Below are 18264 nucleotides of genomic sequence, written 5' to 3'. Positions count from 1 at the left end.
TTCTGGTGGCTTCAATGTAACATCGTAAATGTGACACTACACATAAACGTGGATCCGTAGGATATGCTGAAAAAATCAACTTACACCCCGTGACCCCAGGTCTGCTCTGTTTGAGCAAATCATAGACATAGAACGTAATGGCATCTGCAGCTATGTCCATCCTGTCTATTGGTAGTTTCTGCAATGTCTGCACTCTCTGTGCTGAAACTAGTGCCATGAGCATGACTACCTTCATGGTAACTTTGGCCAAAGACAGAGCTGAAATGGGAGTCCATTGACGAAGGAGCATCAGCACATCCCTTACATTCCAGATTACTGTATACCTGGGTCTATGAGGCTTGGAATAGAAAATACCATTCATAAGGCTACAGACCAAAGGGTGTGACCCAACATGACATCGTTCTGATTCCCTCTATAGATATGCAGAGAGTGCACTCCTTGCAGTATTGATCGCACTATAGCTTAACTTAAAATCGAGAGTTGACAGAAACTCTAACACATCTGGAATGTCTGCAGTGTGGTATGAAATATTCTGCCTTCAGCAGGACACCTCCCATTTCCTTATGTAAGAAATGTACTGCTTCTTTGTACTATGCCTCCCGGCTGCCGCAATAACATCCACAGTAAAATTTGATAGTCCTCTTCTGAGATATGGCCTCCTTAGAATCTGCAAATCAACAAACCAATACGATCATGTGAAGGATGCGAAACACCAGTTACAGGGTACACAAGTAGGTTTTCCTGTTTGGGAAAAATCTTAAGGGGCTCTGTGTCCATTTTGTAACACCAGAGGGTAACATGGTAGTGTAGGCCAGTCTGGTACCACCAATACTCCTGATGCGGAGGCCTGTTTGATCTTCTGTCGACCGACTGATGAGGCAAAATGGAGGAAATGCATACAAAAACATTCCACCCCAATGCATCGAGAAAGCATCCACCGCTACTGCCCCAGGATCCGGTTCCCTTGAAACATATTTAGGTAATTGGTGGTACACAAAATTGCTGGAGGAACTCAGCGGGTGCAGCAGCATCTATGGAGCGAAGGAAATAGGCGACGTTTCGGGCCGAAACCCTTCTTCAGACTCCAGAAGGTAATTGGTGGTTTAGTCTGGATGCAAACAAGTCCGACATTCCGACATTCCGAACCGTGCAACGACCTTATTAAATTTGTCACGATTCAACATCCATCCTGTATTGTCATTGAATTTACGTGGCCTCATGTCTGCAACTATGTTGAATCTACCTGCCAGGTAGATTGCCGAAAGCCAAATGTTTCAGGTAATACACCAGCTCCAGAGCACGTTTGCCAATCTATCACAATATTCTGGCTTGATTCCACCCATATGATGAACATACGCTACTGTCGTAGTGTTGTCAATCTGTACCTGATTCAAGTTATGCATATTAATGCAATAAGCTTTAAGCACATAAAATGTTCCTAAAAGCTCTAAGTAATTGATCCCTTGTGCTTGCAGCAAAGGAACTTCCTCCACATTCCATCTATCTCCACAGCTGGAAATACTATTAGTAGCGCACCAATCTAGAGCACTAACATCAGTCTGTAGAACAATGGATGGTGTTTCAACCAGAATAACCGGAGGAGGCGCTGTCCTGAACGGCTGCCTGTCCTGCAGCTGTCCGTTTTTTTCCCCTTCTTTTTTATTATTTTTAGTACGTTGAGTGTGTAGTCAGGGGGCCTAATCTTTTTATGTGTGGGGCGTGGTAGGGGGGGGGGGGGGAAGGGGGGAACTGCTTTTCGAGTCCCTACCTGGTCGGAGGGGTTGCCTTCCTCCGAGCAGCGACTTCGACCTGTCCTTGCGGCCTACCAGCGGGTCCTGGAGCGACGTTTCCCTGAGGGGACCTGGCCAGAACATCGGCTTGGGTGGCGGCGCAGAACATCGGCTTTGGCGGCGGCGCAGCGCTGGAGCGCTATTGCGGAGCGGGCGATGCCTTTCCTGGGTCGCCGCGCAGGAACTCCAGTATGCTGGGACCGCCGATGAGAACATCGTGGAGCCGCGGTTCTGTGGAGCGGCCAGCTGCGACGCTGAACGTTACATCCCGGAGCCTGGGATCTCTTGCTGAGATCGCCAGTGTGTTGAGCTCCGTCCGGCGCGGTCTGTTGGCTTGGAAGCCGCGGTCTCCGGTGGGAAGGCGGCCGTTCCTGGCACCCCAAGCCGCTGGGGGTTCTCCCGACGCCGGTGCACCATCACCCGGCGAGAACATCGGGCGCCGTGGCGGCGACTGTGGAGGCCTCAATAGGCCCGACTTTGGGTGGACAAGAGGATGGGGACTGGACTTTGTGCCTTCCCCCACAGTGGGAATCACTGTGGGGGGATGTTTTTGTGTTGAACTACTTTTTGAATACTATGTTGTATTTTTATTAGTGTGCTGCAAGGACATCTGAATTTCCCCTGAATAAGGGGATTAATAAAGTTTAATCTAATCTAATTTCCATGGAAGCATTTGAGACAATCCTGGTCCACCATTGTATTTCACTAATAGCTGCAACTGGCAAATTGATGGGCATGTCAAAATGCCCTGAATGTATCCTCAATGCGCAAATACCTTTGCTCGCTGTAATTGCTGATTATGCAGTGGTCCAAACTGCACAGCCGGAAATGAAGTGAATAGTTTGCCAAGCAAGCTTGCCACGCGCCTAATTGAGGATTGGTGCTGTGTAATGAGCTTGATACAACCTTCAATTAGCTGCAGCCTTTTCTCCTTGGGCAGAGTCACTACCATGTGCTATGAGTTAATAGTGAAACCCAAGTAATCAATTAATGTGTTTGGTGATAATTTGGACTTATCTGGATGAATGATAAACCCCAGTATCTCGAAGGTGACCTTAACTACTGTCACCGATGCTTCCGCTGTAGCCCGAGTGTCCCCCACAATCAAAATATCAAATAGACCATTACCAAATGGCCCTGAGCTCTCAGTAGTGCTAAGAGTGGTTTTAACAATTAGGGAATAATCTAGGAACTGAGGTTACATCATTAGGCAATGGGGCCAAGGAAAGAGCGTTCACGTCGCGGCCCTGTTTCAACCAATCTTTCCACCACCACGCACAAGAAGCACAAGAAGCGCAAGACAGACACCATTGTGCAGATGCCGAGAAGTGTGTTCAGCTCTGGCTCGCAGACTCGCGGTCTGCTTGAGTTTTACCTGCGGTACGCCTCCCCTTTCCTTTATGCACTTTCTCCATTAAAAACTTGCATTGTACAAACTACAAGTCCATTCCCCGAAGAAAGCGACCTGAAAGCGAAAGTGAAAGCACTTCAGGCTTTTTAAACTTACCGCTGGAGGAGCTCTGCCCCTCTACAACTGGTCGCTGCGCCATGCGTCTGACGATGTGCCGCGTGTGCGGCTGGACGGGGTCTTCTTCACGTAATCACCCACGTGACTCCGAAGTAAAATTCAATATCCTTCTCCTTTGTGTATACCGAAGAATATAAATTGCTCAATATCTCCCCCATCTCTTTTGGCTCTACAGATAGCTGTCCACTCTGACTCTGTAGTGGACCAATTTTATCCCTTTTGCTATTAATATAGCTGTAGAAACCCTTTGGATTTATTTTCAATTTACTTGCCAAAGCAAACTCATTTCTTCTTTAAGCTTTTCTAATTTCTTTCTTAAGATTCTTTTTTCATTATTTATACTCCTCAAGCACCTCATTTACTCCATGCTGCCTATAATTATTTGTAGATGTCTCTCCTTTTCCTAACCAAGTGTCCAATTTCCCTTGAAAACCATGGCTCTTTCCAATTTTTACTATTTCCTTTCAACCGAACAGGGACATAAAAATTCTGTACTCTTAAAATGGCATCTTTAAATGTCTTCCATTTCTCTTTTACATCCTTCCCATAATACAAAAAATCCCAATTCACTCCTTTTAAATCTTTTCGCATCTCCTCAAAGTTAGCCTTTCTCAATCAAGCATCTCAATCCTAGGTCCAGTTCTGACCCTCTCCATAATTATATTGAAACTAATGGGATTGTAATCACTGGTCTCGAAGTGCTCCCCAACGCATACCTCCGCCACCTGGCCTGTCTCATTTCCGTACAGGAGGTCCAGCACTGCCCATTCTCTAGTAGGTACCTCTAAATATTGCTGCAAAAACTATCCTGTGCACATTTTACAAACTCCAAACGATCCAGCCCATTTACAGAATATGTTTCCCAGTCTATGTGTGGAAAATAGAAATCTCCCACAATCACTACCTTGTGCTTACTACTAATATCTGCTATTTCCTTACATATTTGCTCTTCTAATTCTCGCTCCCTATTAGGCGGTCTATAATACACCCCTATAAGTGTTGCTACACCTTTCCCATTTCTCATTTCCAACCAAATAGCCTCCCTAGACGAGCTATCTAATCTATCCTGCCAAAGCACTGCTGTAATATATTCCCTGACAAGCAATGCAACATCTCCACCTCTTGCCCCTCAAATTCTATCACCCCTGAAGCAACGAAATCCTGGATTATATTTAGTTTCCAATCACAGTCCTCCTGCAACCATGTTTCACTGTCGCCACACCATCATACTTCCAGGTGACAATCCAGGTTCTAAACTCATCCACCTTTCTTACAATACTCCTAGCATTAAAATATACACATTTAAGAAACCCACCACCTCTTATTCTCTGTTTATTATCTTTTTCTTCTTTCTCCCCTACATTATGGGTCAGAGTGCTTCCCTTCCCTGCCTCCTGATCCTGCCTCACACACTGTCTACTAGCCAAAGCTAGTAATGGCCGTTGCGAACTTAATCATCCACTGTGCGCTCTAAATTCCATTTACCATGTTGATGAGCAATGTGCATCCTCACATCACCGTGGAAACACATTTCCAATTGCGATGTACTTGTTAAATGTGTTTTGCTTGATATCAAATATATTGTTCATGACAACACTGCAAATTGTATTAATCGTACGGTTACTGTAAAACGTTTTCACTGCGCATTCTGATCTTAGACGAACAACGGCGTAATTTAGCAAGAATGCTGTGTACTTCGAGCATATAACAGTAGAGCACAGGAACACAACGTTCGGCCAACGATGTGCGTCCCCACCATAAAACTAAAATGACCTATTATTACCCGTCTGCATGTTGACCACATTCTTACATTTTCTGAATATGAATGTGCTTACCAAAAACCTCTTACAATCCACTATTCATCCCCCACCACCCGAACGCTTGTAGGCATCACGCTAACAGTTGTGCCTTTCATCTCCATTAAACTTTGCCCGTTTAACTTTCACGTTATGCTCTCTAGAATATCATCGTTCCACCTTGGGAAAAAACATATATCGATACATAACTAAAACTCCGATCTTGTTATCAACCGGTTTGGCGGTCTTTCTATTTACGCAAAAACGGTTCGCGATTGCGCTATAATTTTTCGTCAGTCTTATCGCCGTTCTCCTGGGCTGCGATCGGTTGAATGTCGTAAAAGTTATGCCCCTGTCCCACTTAGGAAACCTGAAAGGAAACGTCTGGAGACTTTGTGCCCAACCCAAAGTTTCCGCGCGGTTCCCGGAGGTATTTGTCAGTCTCCCTACCTGCTTCCACTACCGGCGGAAACAACCTGCAACCTCCGGGAACCGCACGGAAACCTTGGGTGGGGCGCAAATTCACCATAGGTTTCCATTCAGGTTTTCTAAATGGGACAGTGGCATTAGCGAGCTTTAAAAATCTTAAAAACCGCGCGTGCGCAGATCGATCTCTTCTCCTATCAGTCGGCGCCGCCCGGAATATTCATTCCCCCTGTCACTCCCCGGGACATTCCGCCCCTCCTTGCACCATCGCTTCTTTATTGCAGCTGAGTGTGGCCAGTGGAGGTTCCCAACCGGATTTTCGGAGGAACCCGAAGCAACCCAGCCCAGCCCAGCCCCAAGCAGCCCAGCCCAGCCCTGCCCCTCCCAAGCAGCAGCACCAGCCCGAGATGCCGCCCCGCCCCAAGCAGCCGCCCCACCCCAAGCAGCAGCCCCGACCCAAGCAGCAGCCCCGACCCAAGCAGCAGCCCCGCCCCAAGCAGCAGCCCCGCCGAAGCAGCCGCCCCGCCCCAAGCAGCAGGCCAGCTTCCGAGACCCAACTCGGCTCAGCCCAGCGTGGGAGCCCCAGACCCTGGTCAGTCGGAGACACAGCCCAGCCTAGAGTCGGAGATGTCGCCGATGGCGGATAGATAGATAGATAGACAGACAGACAGACAGACAGACAGACAGACAGACAGACAGACAGACAGACAGACAGACAGACAGAAAGATAGATAGATAGATAGATGGATAGATAGATAGATAGATAGATAGATAGATAGATAGATAGATAGATAGATAGATAGATAGATAGATAGATAGATAGATAGATAGATAGATAGATAGATAGATAGATAGATAGATAGAGAGATAGAGAGATAGAGAGATAGAGAGATAGAGAGATAGAGAGATAGAGAGATAGATAGATAGATAGATAGATAGATAGATAGATAGATAGATAGATAGATAGATAGATAGATAGATAGATCAGAAAGACAGGCAGACAGACAGACAGACAGACAGAGACAGACAGACAGACAGACAGACAGACAGACAGACAGACAGACAGACAGACAGACAGACAGACATACAGACAGACAGACAGACAGACAGTCAGACAGACAGACAGACATAAATACAGACAGACAGACAGACAGAAAGACAGACAGACAGACAGACAGACAGACAGACAGACAGACAGACAGACAGACAGACAGACAGACAGACAGACAGACAGACAGACAGAGGCAGACAGGCAGATATAGATAGATAGATAGATAGATAGATAGATAGATAGATAGATAGATAGATAGATAGATAGATAGATAGATAGATAGATAGATAGATAGATAGATAGATAGATAGATAGATAGATAGATAGATAGATAGATAGATAGATAGATAAGTAAATGAACAATAAATTTAAAAAAATCATAGCCAATGTGCCATAACTTAGTCTGTGAATGCAATGTTTAATTGTTGGGATGAACGTTCTTGAACACACTTACATTTAACCTATGTACTCTGGTTTTCAATTCTCAAACGATCATAGACTGGGCAAGAGCGTTTATCCAATCAATTCCTCTCAAGATTTTGTACACTTATGTAAGATCTCTCCTCATCTTCCTGCACTCCAGCAATGGAAGTCCTGGTCTGCACAACTGCCCACTATAGCTAAGTCCCGTGGCACAGAGCAACATCCTCTTAAACGTTCCCTGCATTCTTTCCAGCTTGACAACATATTTCCTTAACTTGGTTTGCAAATGTGAACACGATTTTCTGCCTGCAGCCGAAACAACGTATTGTGTAAGTGCAACACGACCCGATAATTGACTGACGAAGGCCAATGTGCCAAAATACTTTTCTACCTCCCTATCTTCCTGCGACTCCACTTTCAAGGAACTATGTGCCTGCACTCTTAGTTCCCCTTACTCTCAGGAATCCTACCATTCTCTCTGTAAGACATGCTAAAGTTGTACTTTCGAATATATAACATTTGGCGGAACTTCTTTACTCAGAGAGTGGTAGCTGTGTGGAATGAGCTTCCAGTGGAAGTTGTGGAGGCAGGTTCGGTTTTATCATTTAAAAATAAATTGGATAGGTATATGGATGGGAAGGGAATGGAGGATCATGGTCTGAATGCGGGTAGACTTGTAGGGCCGAGATGGCCTGTTTCCGTGCTGTAATTGTTTTATAGTTATATGGTTATATGTCATGTTTCTCTGTATAAAATTCCATAATAAATCCCCCAGCCCACCTATCTAACCGATTATCACAATGTTGTAATTTTTGACAACCATCTGCACTATCTACAAAGCCACCCACATTTGTGTCGCATGCAAAATTGCGGTTAATTCAGTGGACGTTGTCATTCAAATCATTGATATCGATGGCAAGCGGCAATGAGCCCAGCACGGAACGCTGATCACTAGTCACAAGCCTCCAATCCGAAAGGGAAATTCACCTTCCAACATCACCCTCTGCTTCATTCCATGAAGCCAATTTATATCCAGTTAGCTATATTTTCTGCATCCGATGGGATATAAACATCCAGCACAGCCTACCATGCGGAACGTTGTCTTATGTCTTGCTGAAATCCATAGTGAATATGAAGAAGCATTAAACATATTCGCAACCATGGCAGAGATTCAACAACACGAGTTAAAATAAATACTGTATTTACAATACAATACAATACAATACAATACAATTCAATTTATTGTCATTTGGACCCCCTGAGGTCCAAACGAAATGTCGTTTCTGCAGCCATACATTACAAACAAATAGACCCAAGACACAACATAATTTACATAAACCTCCATCACATTGCTGTGATGGAAGGCCAAAAAAACGTATCTCTCCACTGCACTCTCCCCCCCCATGTCAGAGTCAAAGTCAAAGTCAAAGCCACCGGCGGGCGATGGCGAATTGTCCCGCAGCCATTAAAGCCACGTCGGGTGATGCAAGGCCGCGCACCGGTCTTGATGTTAGAGCCCCCGGCGCGCGCTCGCAGTCCCGCAGCCATTCCAAGCCGCGCGGGGCAGTGCTGTAAAGCCCCGCTCCAGGAGTTCTTCAACCCCGCAACTCGGGCGGGAGAAGTCGCCGTTGCGGAAGCCCTGAAAAGCGGTCTCCCTCCAGGGACCCGCGGGCTCCCGGTGCCGCCCGCCAGACCCGCAGTTGCAGCCTCCGAATCTCCGGGGGTCGGGTCGCAGCAGCGTCCACCACATCTCCACCCGCTCTGGACTCGGCCAGCTCCGCGACGGTGAGGTGAGTAGTCGGCACCACAGCCCCCGGTCTTCCTGTTGGAGGCCGCTCCTCGTTGCAGCACCAACGACAACGGAGACCCGACAAAGAAAGGTCGGGTCTCCCGTGCAGGGAGAGATTTAAAAGTTACCCCCACCCCCCCCCCCCACACACCACCCCCACCCCCCCCCCCCCCCACACACATACCCCAACAAAAATAACAAAAACTACATAAAAACATAAGACATAAAATAATAAAAACGCAGACGGACTGCAGAGGCCGCTGCTGACGAGGGTCGCGCCGCCCACCGAGAATCTGTGTGCAGGTATAAATCTTTAGCATTGAACACGAAACAACTCCTAATACACACGTTCCCTGATCATCCTGGCATATGTTGGTCTGATGAAGGGTCTCAGTCCGTAACATCATTCGTTCCTTCTGCCCAGAGATGCTGCCTGCCCCGCCAAGTTACTGCAGCGTTTTGTGTCTATCCTGGCATATCCGATCAACTTAACATGCTATAGACAGCGATCGCAGGTGACGGCCGGGTTGCAAATCCTGAGTTGATATCAAATTGGGGATATTGTAGTTGGGTAATTACAGCCACTCTGTACCTGGGACACCGAGCAACAGTCTGAGAGAAACAAAAGTATTTCACTGAATGAATCATGTAGAGCTAATTTTTATATTCAGGCATTTATACACTGTGGTTACATTCAGATATTCACTTTTGAATTAGTTCATTATTGACCAACTTTCTGATCCCTTTTAATTCACCCATAGGAACCCATTTACGTATTTATCTTGAATATGGGGGTGTCAAACGCGATGTTTCTTATCTCATGATGTCATAGAGTCATAGACATGTTCATGGAAGCATGCGCATTGGCACAACTTGCCCATTCCGACAAAGATGCCACATTTACACTAGTCACACGTGCCTGCCTTTCGATCAACTATTATAATAATAATAATAATACATTTTATTTATGGGCGCCTTTCAAGTGTCTCAAGGAAACCTTACAAAAATTTAGCAGGTAGAGGAAAAACATGTAAGGGGAATGAAATAAATAGTAGAGACATGACTAGTACACAAAGTAAAGACATAATTCAATTCAAAACATAATATGAGGCAATTAATGCACATATGAAAAGGGAGGGGGACGTGGGGCTAAGGATAGGCAGAGGTGAAGAGATGGGTCTTGAGGCGGGACTGGGAGATGGTGAGGGACACGGAATTGCGGATCAGTTGGGGGAGTTCCAGAGCCTGGGAGCTGCCCTGGAGAAGGCTCTGTCCCCAAAACTGCGGAGGTTGGACTTGTGGATGGAGAGATGACCGGCTGATGTGGATCTGAGGGACCGTGAGGGTTGGTAGGAGGAGAGGAGGTCAGTGAGATATGGGGGGGGGGGGGGTGGCAGATGGTGGAGGGCTTTGTAGGTGGGGATCAGGATTTTGTAGGCGCTCCGGTGGGAGATGGGAATCCAGTGAAGTTGTTGGAGGACTGGAGTGATGTGATGCCAGGATTGAGTGTGGGTGATGAGTCGGGCGGCTGCTTTCTGGACCAGTTGGAGTCGGTTGATGTAGGTGGAGCTGATGCCAAGGAGAAGTGAGTTGCAATAGTCAGGTCGGGAGGAGATGAAGGCATGGATGAGTATTTCAGCAGCGGGAGGTGTGACAGAGGGTCTGAGTTTGGCGATGTTGCGGAGATGAAAGAAGGAGGCTTAATGACATGGCGGATGTGAGGCTCAAGGGGGAGGGTGGAATCAAAGATCACGCCAAGGTTGCGGGCCTGGGGAGATGGGGAGACAATGGTGCCTTCGATGGTGATAATGGGGTTATTGATTTTGCTGAGTGTGGCTTTGGAGCCTATGAGGAGGAATTATGTCTTATCGCTGTTGAGTTTGAGGAAGTTATGTTGCATCCAGGTTTTTATAGCTGACAAACAAGAGTTGATATGGGAGGGGGGAGGAGGGGGGTGGTTTGTGTACGGAGCATTGGGGAACGCATTGAGTGACTGTGGCTGTAGCAGAGGTGTGGTTGTGGAGAGAGATGAAGTGGGATCTGTCCGAAAGGTAGGAACGGAGCCAGCTGAGTGCTGAGCCTTCAATGCCGAGGTCTTTGAGTCTGGTGAGCAGAATGTTATGGTTCACTGTATCGAAGGCTGCGCTCAGGTCGAGGAGGATGAGGATGTTGAGGGAACCAGTGTCAGCAGAGGTGAGGAGGTCGTTGAGGACTTTGAGGAGAGCAGTGTCTGTTCTATGGAGGGGGCGAAAGCCAGATTGGAGGGGTTCAAGTAGGTTATACGCAAGGAGGTGGGAATGAGGTTGCGACGCAACGATACGCTCCAGGGTTTTTGAAAGAAAGGGGAGGTTTGAAATTGGGCGGTAGTTAATGAGAGAGGAGGGATCAAGACCAGGTTTCTTTAACATTGGTGTGACAGCAGCAGTTTTGAAAGCGGAGGGGACAATTCCTTGGGACAATGAGGAGTTGAAGAGATTAGTGAGGAAGGGGCAGAGAACGGGGAGGCAGGACTTCAGCAGTGGAGTGCGGAGAGGGTCGAGGGAGCAGGTAGACGGTTTGGAAGAGCTGATGAGTTTGTAGATTTCAATAGGGGTGACCAGGTCAAACTGGGAGTGGAAGCAGTGTGGAGGAGGGGTAAGGAGGTCCGTGGAGATGTTGAAAGGAGAGGCCTTGGTAGGTGGTGGAGTAGATGCCGGGGAGTAAAGTACAGGGGATAAAGATTGATAGATGTTGCTAATTTTATCAGCGAAAAAGTGGAGGAATGAGGCAGAGATCCGGAGTAGTGGTAGGGAGAGTGTTGGCTCGAGGCTTGAGGAGGTTGACCACTGTAGAGAAGAGGGTTATGTGGTTCAGGCAGGGATCGGTGAATATGGAGGAGAAGTAGGCAGATTTTGCAGCAATGAGGGCATCTTTGTAGTCAGTGAGGTGGAGTTGGTAAGCTTCAAGGTGGACTGTGAGAGATGATTTATTTGTGAGTCGTTCAAGTCGGCGACCATTCTGTTTCAGATTAGGAAGTGCATGTGTGTACGAGGGTGAAGATGTGTTGAAAGTTACGGTTCTTGTTTTGAGGGGGGCCATGGTTTCAAGGGAGGTAGACAAGGTGGAGTTGAGATGGTTTGTGAGATCATCAGGTGAGATGGGAGTTGAGTCCAGGGGGAGAGTGGGGGAGAGCAGGTCAGAGAGATGGTGGGGATCAATGGATTTTAGATTACGGAAGGTGATTTCTCGGAGGAAGCGGGGGCGAGGTGTCAGAGCAGGGATGGTGAACCGTATAAGCTTATGATCAGAGAGGGGGAAGAGTCATGAATGGAGGTCGAGTACCGGTTGATTTGTGGAGCAGACCAGGTCAAGGATGTGACCTTTGTCATGGGTGGGAAAGGTGGCGTGCTGAGTGAGAGAGAAGTTGTCAAGTAAAAAGGCGAATTTACATGCGAGCTTGCAGGTGGTTGAGTCCATGTGAATATTTAAGTCACCAAGTAGCAGCAGACGTGGGGAGAGGGATGAGGCAAGTGTGATGATTTCAGTGAAGTCAGATAGGAAGGAGGGGTTTGGTTTAGGTGGCCGGTAAATGAGGATTACTGTCGTGGAGGAAAGGACTTTGAAGGCGAGTAATTCAAATTATGCTACTGGGGGGAAGGTGAGTTCAGTGATACGAACATTCTGGTTGAAAATAACAGCGAGGCCACCTCCATGGCGGGAGGGGCGGGGTTTGGAAATGTAATTAAATCCAGGTGGGGATGCTTGATTGATGGAGAAAAATACATTGGGTTGTTGCCAGGTCTCAGTGAGCAGAACGAAGTCCAGAGTGTTGTCAAGGATTAGTTCATGGAGGGCAAGGGCTTTGTTGTTGAGCGATCTGGTGTTGAGGAGGGCAAAGTTGGCATTATGAGAGGGTGGAGGGATGGGGGCAGGCTGGAGAGATCTGAGGTTGTCCCGCTTGACAGTACGTGCGGTCAGCTGGGATGGGGGGGGGGGGGGGTGTGGTAACGCAGTTGAGGGGGGGGGGTGGTAGAGCGTGGTAGTGAGCAGATGGGTGGAATGGAATGTCCGTGGTTGAAGTAAACACGCTTGCGCCGAGAGCCTCTGTGGATGAAACGGGGTCGACGTAGAAGTCTAAGCTGTTTAATGACTTGGATGCAGGATGGGATGTGGTTGTTGAAGAAACCAGTCATTTGTAGAGTTGAATATTTGAGCATGATGGTGAGGGTGCAGAGAGGTGTCCAGCGGTGCAGGTGCAGGAGGAGAGAGTATCCAGCGGTGATGGAGTAGAGAGGTTGTCCAGCAGAGCGGGTGCAGCGAGGTGTCGAGCAGTGAGGGAGCAAAGAGGTTGACCAGCAGTGCCGATGCAGCGAGGTGACCAGCATTGAGGGAGCAGATTGGGTGTCCAGCAGAGCAGGTGTAGAGGTAGTCCAGTGATGAGGGCGCAGAGAGTATACAGCAGTGCAGGTGCAGGGAGGTTGTCCAGCAGTGCAAGTGTAGAGAGGTTTTCCAGCGGTGCGGGTGCAGAGAGGATCCAGCTCCCTCACTGGTGCAGGGAGGTGTCCATCGTCAATGGTGCACAGGCACAGGAGGTGTCCAGCGCCCAGCGCCCATGGTGCACAGGCACAGGTACAGACAGGCAGGTATGTAACAGGTAACAGATAGGTAACAGACGGGGGGGGGGGGCAGCGGGCGGAGAAGCGGCGAACAGTCAACGCCAGCGTCCTCTCCGGGCAGGATTCTATATAATCTATCTATTATTATATAAAACTGTGTGCTTGCCGGCGTCCGTCCGTCCGGCTGCCGGCTGCCTTTCTTCCTTTGATTCCTTGCTACGCCGAAACCAGACGCAGAATCGCCGAGATTTTTTCCATTTCGGTAGAGATTTCACTTTTCTTTCTAAGTATCCACTCCTGATTACTTTTCGTCGTGTTTATGTACACATTTTTAATCAAATCCTTCTCCCCACCCCCAATATTTAAAATAAAAATGGTTTCTCACCCATAGAAGCAGCCCCAGCCCCAGCCCCTGGTGAACGTTCCATTAAATGATGTCACAATGCCCAATGTTCACAGATGTCCAATCGGAATAGATTAATTTACATATGCCTTTGCAGGAGCCCCAGCACCTGGTGAACGTTCCATCGTGTGATATCACAATGGCCAATGGTCAAAGACATTGTTACCATAGAGGGAGTACAGAGAAGGTTCACCAGACTGATTGCTGGGATGTCAGGACTTTCATATGAATAAAGACTGGATAGACTCGGCTTGTACTCGCTAGATTTTAGAAGATTGAGGGGGTATCTTATAGAAACTTACAAAGTTCTTAAGGGGTTGGACAGGCTAGATGCAGGAAGATTGTTCCAGATGTTGGGGAAGTCCAAAACAAGGGGTCACGGTTTAAGGATAAGGGGTAAATTTTTTATGACCGAGATGAGAAAAACATCAGTGGTGAATCTTTGGAATTCACTGGCACAGAAGGTAGTTGAGGTCAGTTCATTGGCTATATTTAAGAGGGAGTTAGATGTGGCCCTTGTGGCTAAAGGGATCAGGGGGTATGGAGAGAAGGCAGCTACAGGATACTGATTTGGATGATCAGCCATGATCATATTAAATGGTTGTGCAGCCTCGAAGGGCCGAATGGCCTACTCCTGCAGTTAATTTCTATGTTTCTATGTTTCCCTCTCCTCACCCCTTTCCCTCTCCCACTCACCCCTCTCTCCCCACGCCAATTCCCTCTCTACCCCACCCCCTTCCCTCTCTCCACCCGCCCCCTTCCTCCTACCCCTCTGTCCCTCTTCCATCACTCACCCTACCCCTCTCCACCTCCCTCCGTACTCTTCCACCTCTCCCCCCTTCCCCCTCCACTCTCCCTCCGCACTCTTTCCCATCTCCCCCCACCCCTCTCCTCCTCCCTCCCTCCTCCCCTCCCTCCTCTTCCCCCTCCCCCGCATCTCACTCCCCATCTCTCACCCCCTACCCCGCTCTCATTTCCCTCCCATATATGTCCCGTTTCCTCCATCTCCTCTCTGATTCCTGGGATGTCAGGACTTTCATATAATGAAAGACTGGATAGACTCGGCTTGTACTCGCTAGAATTTAGAAGATTGAGGGGGGATATTATAGAATGTTATGTTTCTATGTTTCCCTCTAGTCACCCCTCTCCCTCTCCCACCCATCCCTCTCTCCCCACCCCCTTCCCTCTCTCCCCCACCCCTCTCCCCCTCTCACCCTCCTTCCCTCCCTCCACATCCCCGCCTCCCACACATCTCTCTCCCCATCCCCCTCTCTCACCCTCTACCCCACTCTCCTTTCCCTCCCAAATATGTCCCGTTTCCGCCTCCTCCACTCCCCTTCCTCCCCTTTTCTCGCCCCCCTCCTGTGTGTGTTGGGGGGTGGTTAATGTGAGTGTGATCCCGCAGCCCCCCCCTCCCCCGCGAACGCCGTTGGGGAAACAGACCCAACGGGTCTGCACTTGGTCTACTATCCCTGTAAAAATGTCCTTCCCATGAAACTGTCGGAATGCCTTTTCAATGTTGTCATATTACCTGCCTTAATTTACTCCTCTGGCAGTTTGCTCCATATACTCACCATCCCCCACGTGCAAAATGTTACTCTTCGGGTGCGATTATATGCTTGTCATCTCAAGTATTGCTCTCAATCCTGTTTAAAGTACCTTTGTTCACCTTTTCGACAGCTAGGCAATCCTTAATCCAATTACGATCTTTCCAAAACTGACCGTTAAATTAACTGCACTGTTGGACTCTATTCGCATCATGCATCTACAAACACTTGGGATATAATCTACCTATTTTGTTTCATAATTTCGAGGCGTTCTTACATCATCCGGTAGGCGGCGCGACTCTCGTCTGCAGCGGCCTCTGCAGTCCGTCTGCGTTTTTATTATTTTATGTCTATGTTTTAATGTAGTTTTTGTTATTTTTGTTGGGGTATGTGTGTGGGGGGGGGGGGGGGTGGGGGTGGTGTGGGGGGGTTGGGGGTAACTTTAAAATCTCTCCCTGCACGGGAGACCCGACCTTTTCCTTGTCGGGTCTCCGTTGTCGTTGGGGCTGCAACGAGGAGCGGCCTCCAACAGGAAAACCGGGGGCTCTGGTGCTGACTACTCACCTCACCGTCGCGGAGCTGGCCGAGTCCAGAGCGGGTGGAGCTGTGGTGGACGCTGCTGCGACCCGACCCCCGGAGATTCGGTGGCTGCAACTGCGGGTTTGGCGGAAAGTGACACCGGGAGCCCGCGGGTCCCTGGAGGGAGACCGCTTTTCGGGGCTTCCGCAGCGGCGACTTCTCCCGCCCGTGTTGCGGGGTTGAAGAGCACCTGGAGCGGGGCCTACATCACCGCCCCGCGCGGCTTGGAATGGCCGCGGGAGTTTGAGAGCGCACGCCGGGGGCTCTAACACCAAGACCCGGAGTGCGGCCTTGCATCACCCGGCGTGGCTTAAATGGCCACGGGACAATTCGCCATCGCCCGCCAGGGGCTTTGACTTTGACTCTGACATGGGGGGGGGGGGGAGAGTGCAGTGGAGAGAAAAGTTTTTTTGGCCTTCCATCACAGCAATGTGATGGATGTTTATGTAAAATATGTTGTGTCTTGGGTCTATTTGTTTGTAATGTATGGCTCAGAAACGGCATTTCGTTTGGACCTCAAGGGGTCCAAATGACAATAAATTGAATTGTATTGTATTGTATTGTATCATAAATTTGCAACAAAAAAAAAAGTCGTCCTTTATCTGTAGTCATGTGTGGGGGAGAAGCTCGTTGGTTTGGGAAATAAGAGAGTGTTATTGGGAAGATGTGTTCCAAAACGGAATGACGTGGCTAAAATTAAGACAAAATCCAAGCCTCTTGACAAATGAAGACAACAAAATAAATATTCTAAAGTAATGGTTAAATCAATCGTCTTGTGTGCGATTAAACTGGTTGTGACATTCAATGGCAAAGTCCCATGTTTCTGGCCGAATACTCCATTTCAGGCAAATAAAGTACTATTCCCAATCTATGTACACAAGGAATTCAGCTTCCTTGACTATCTGGGGTATCTCAGGCTGTTTTGCGATTGGTTTTGGTATTTCTGCGATAACGTGCGGGACAGCCATACGAAATAGTTGTCATTTAAATCTCAGCCTCCCTCCTCACACCCCCCCCCCCCCCCCCCCCCCCAGCTATTATTTCAATTATAGAATGATTTCAATTACTATAGTAATCTGAAATCCACGATGGCAGATAAAGTAGCCCGCACCAGAATGTCGAATCAATCATTAAACTGCAACATTAATCACGTTTCATCCTGCATGTTATTGTGTTGCCGTTAATTGATTGAGAAAAATTGTGTGATTAAACATGTCGAGGTAAATGAAAACTGTTATTCAAAGGGTTCAAATTTCGTTATAAAGCCGAACTGAAAACGAATCCAAACAAACTACCATTACTTGGCTCTAATACCCGTCGAATAAGCATATACCAGAGTAACACCATGAATAAAAATAGTTCATACGGATTGTTTGTTCAGTCTCGTGACTTTAATGCTACTGAGGACAGCACTAATTGGCTAAATGGACCGCCTCCTTGTGTATAACAGCTCTTTCATCAAGCGCATGTGGGCAACTGGAACATTTCCCGCATCTGCTTCCGGCAACAACAGAAATGCGATACCCAGCAATTTACAACAACGTCAGAATTTACTACCCCGTAATTTCAGTTGTCGGTATTCCTGGTAAGATATTGGATATGGCTGCTATTTGTTTGGCTCTATGTTAGTATAATGCCAACTATATTTGCATTTATAGCTGACGAGCGTGGTGCAAAATGTCAATGACTGGTGGAGAAAGATGTTCTGGAACCCGGAGGTCACAGTTCTCAGCCGCCTCACGGATTCCTGATGTTAGCAGCGAGAACAGGGCGATGCCACTGCGTTGAATGTCTTTGATAATACTGGATGCGTGCTGATGTCCAGTTCTTTCGTGCGAAATATTTTTTTTTAATTGACATTTAAATAAAATATGTTAATTTAGTATTAATTTAGTATTAAAAACTGAGATTTATTATATTGCTAATATGTGGGAATCTAAGTAATATGTTCAATACATTTACAAATCTAAATATATCAACTGAATTAGAAAATATTGGAAATGTACGCCGCCCAATGCCAGGAATATTGTTGTATGCATACAAAGCGAACAGTCGGAAATTCAGCACTAATGTCGCCTTCTGTCAAACGCTGTCAGTGCATTCCACGCTCAAACGAATGTTAATCCGCTTTGTGCCCGGAATACCATCTGTGGTTGACACAAAATACTGGAGAAACGCAGCGGGCGGGGCAACATCTATGGAGAAATGGAATTGGCAGCGTTTCGGGTCGAGACCCTTCTTCAGTCTAAACGTTGCCAATTCCTTCTCTCCATAGATGCTGCCTCACCCGCTGAATTTATCCAGCATTTTGTGGCTACCTTCGATTTACCAGCATCT

The sequence above is a fragment of the Amblyraja radiata genome, chromosome 42 (assembly GCF_010909765.2).
Source record: "Amblyraja radiata isolate CabotCenter1 chromosome 42, sAmbRad1.1.pri, whole genome shotgun sequence".
Lineage (NCBI taxonomy): Eukaryota > Metazoa > Chordata > Chondrichthyes > Rajiformes > Rajidae > Amblyraja > Amblyraja radiata.
Note: the sequence above shows the minus strand (reverse complement) of the source record.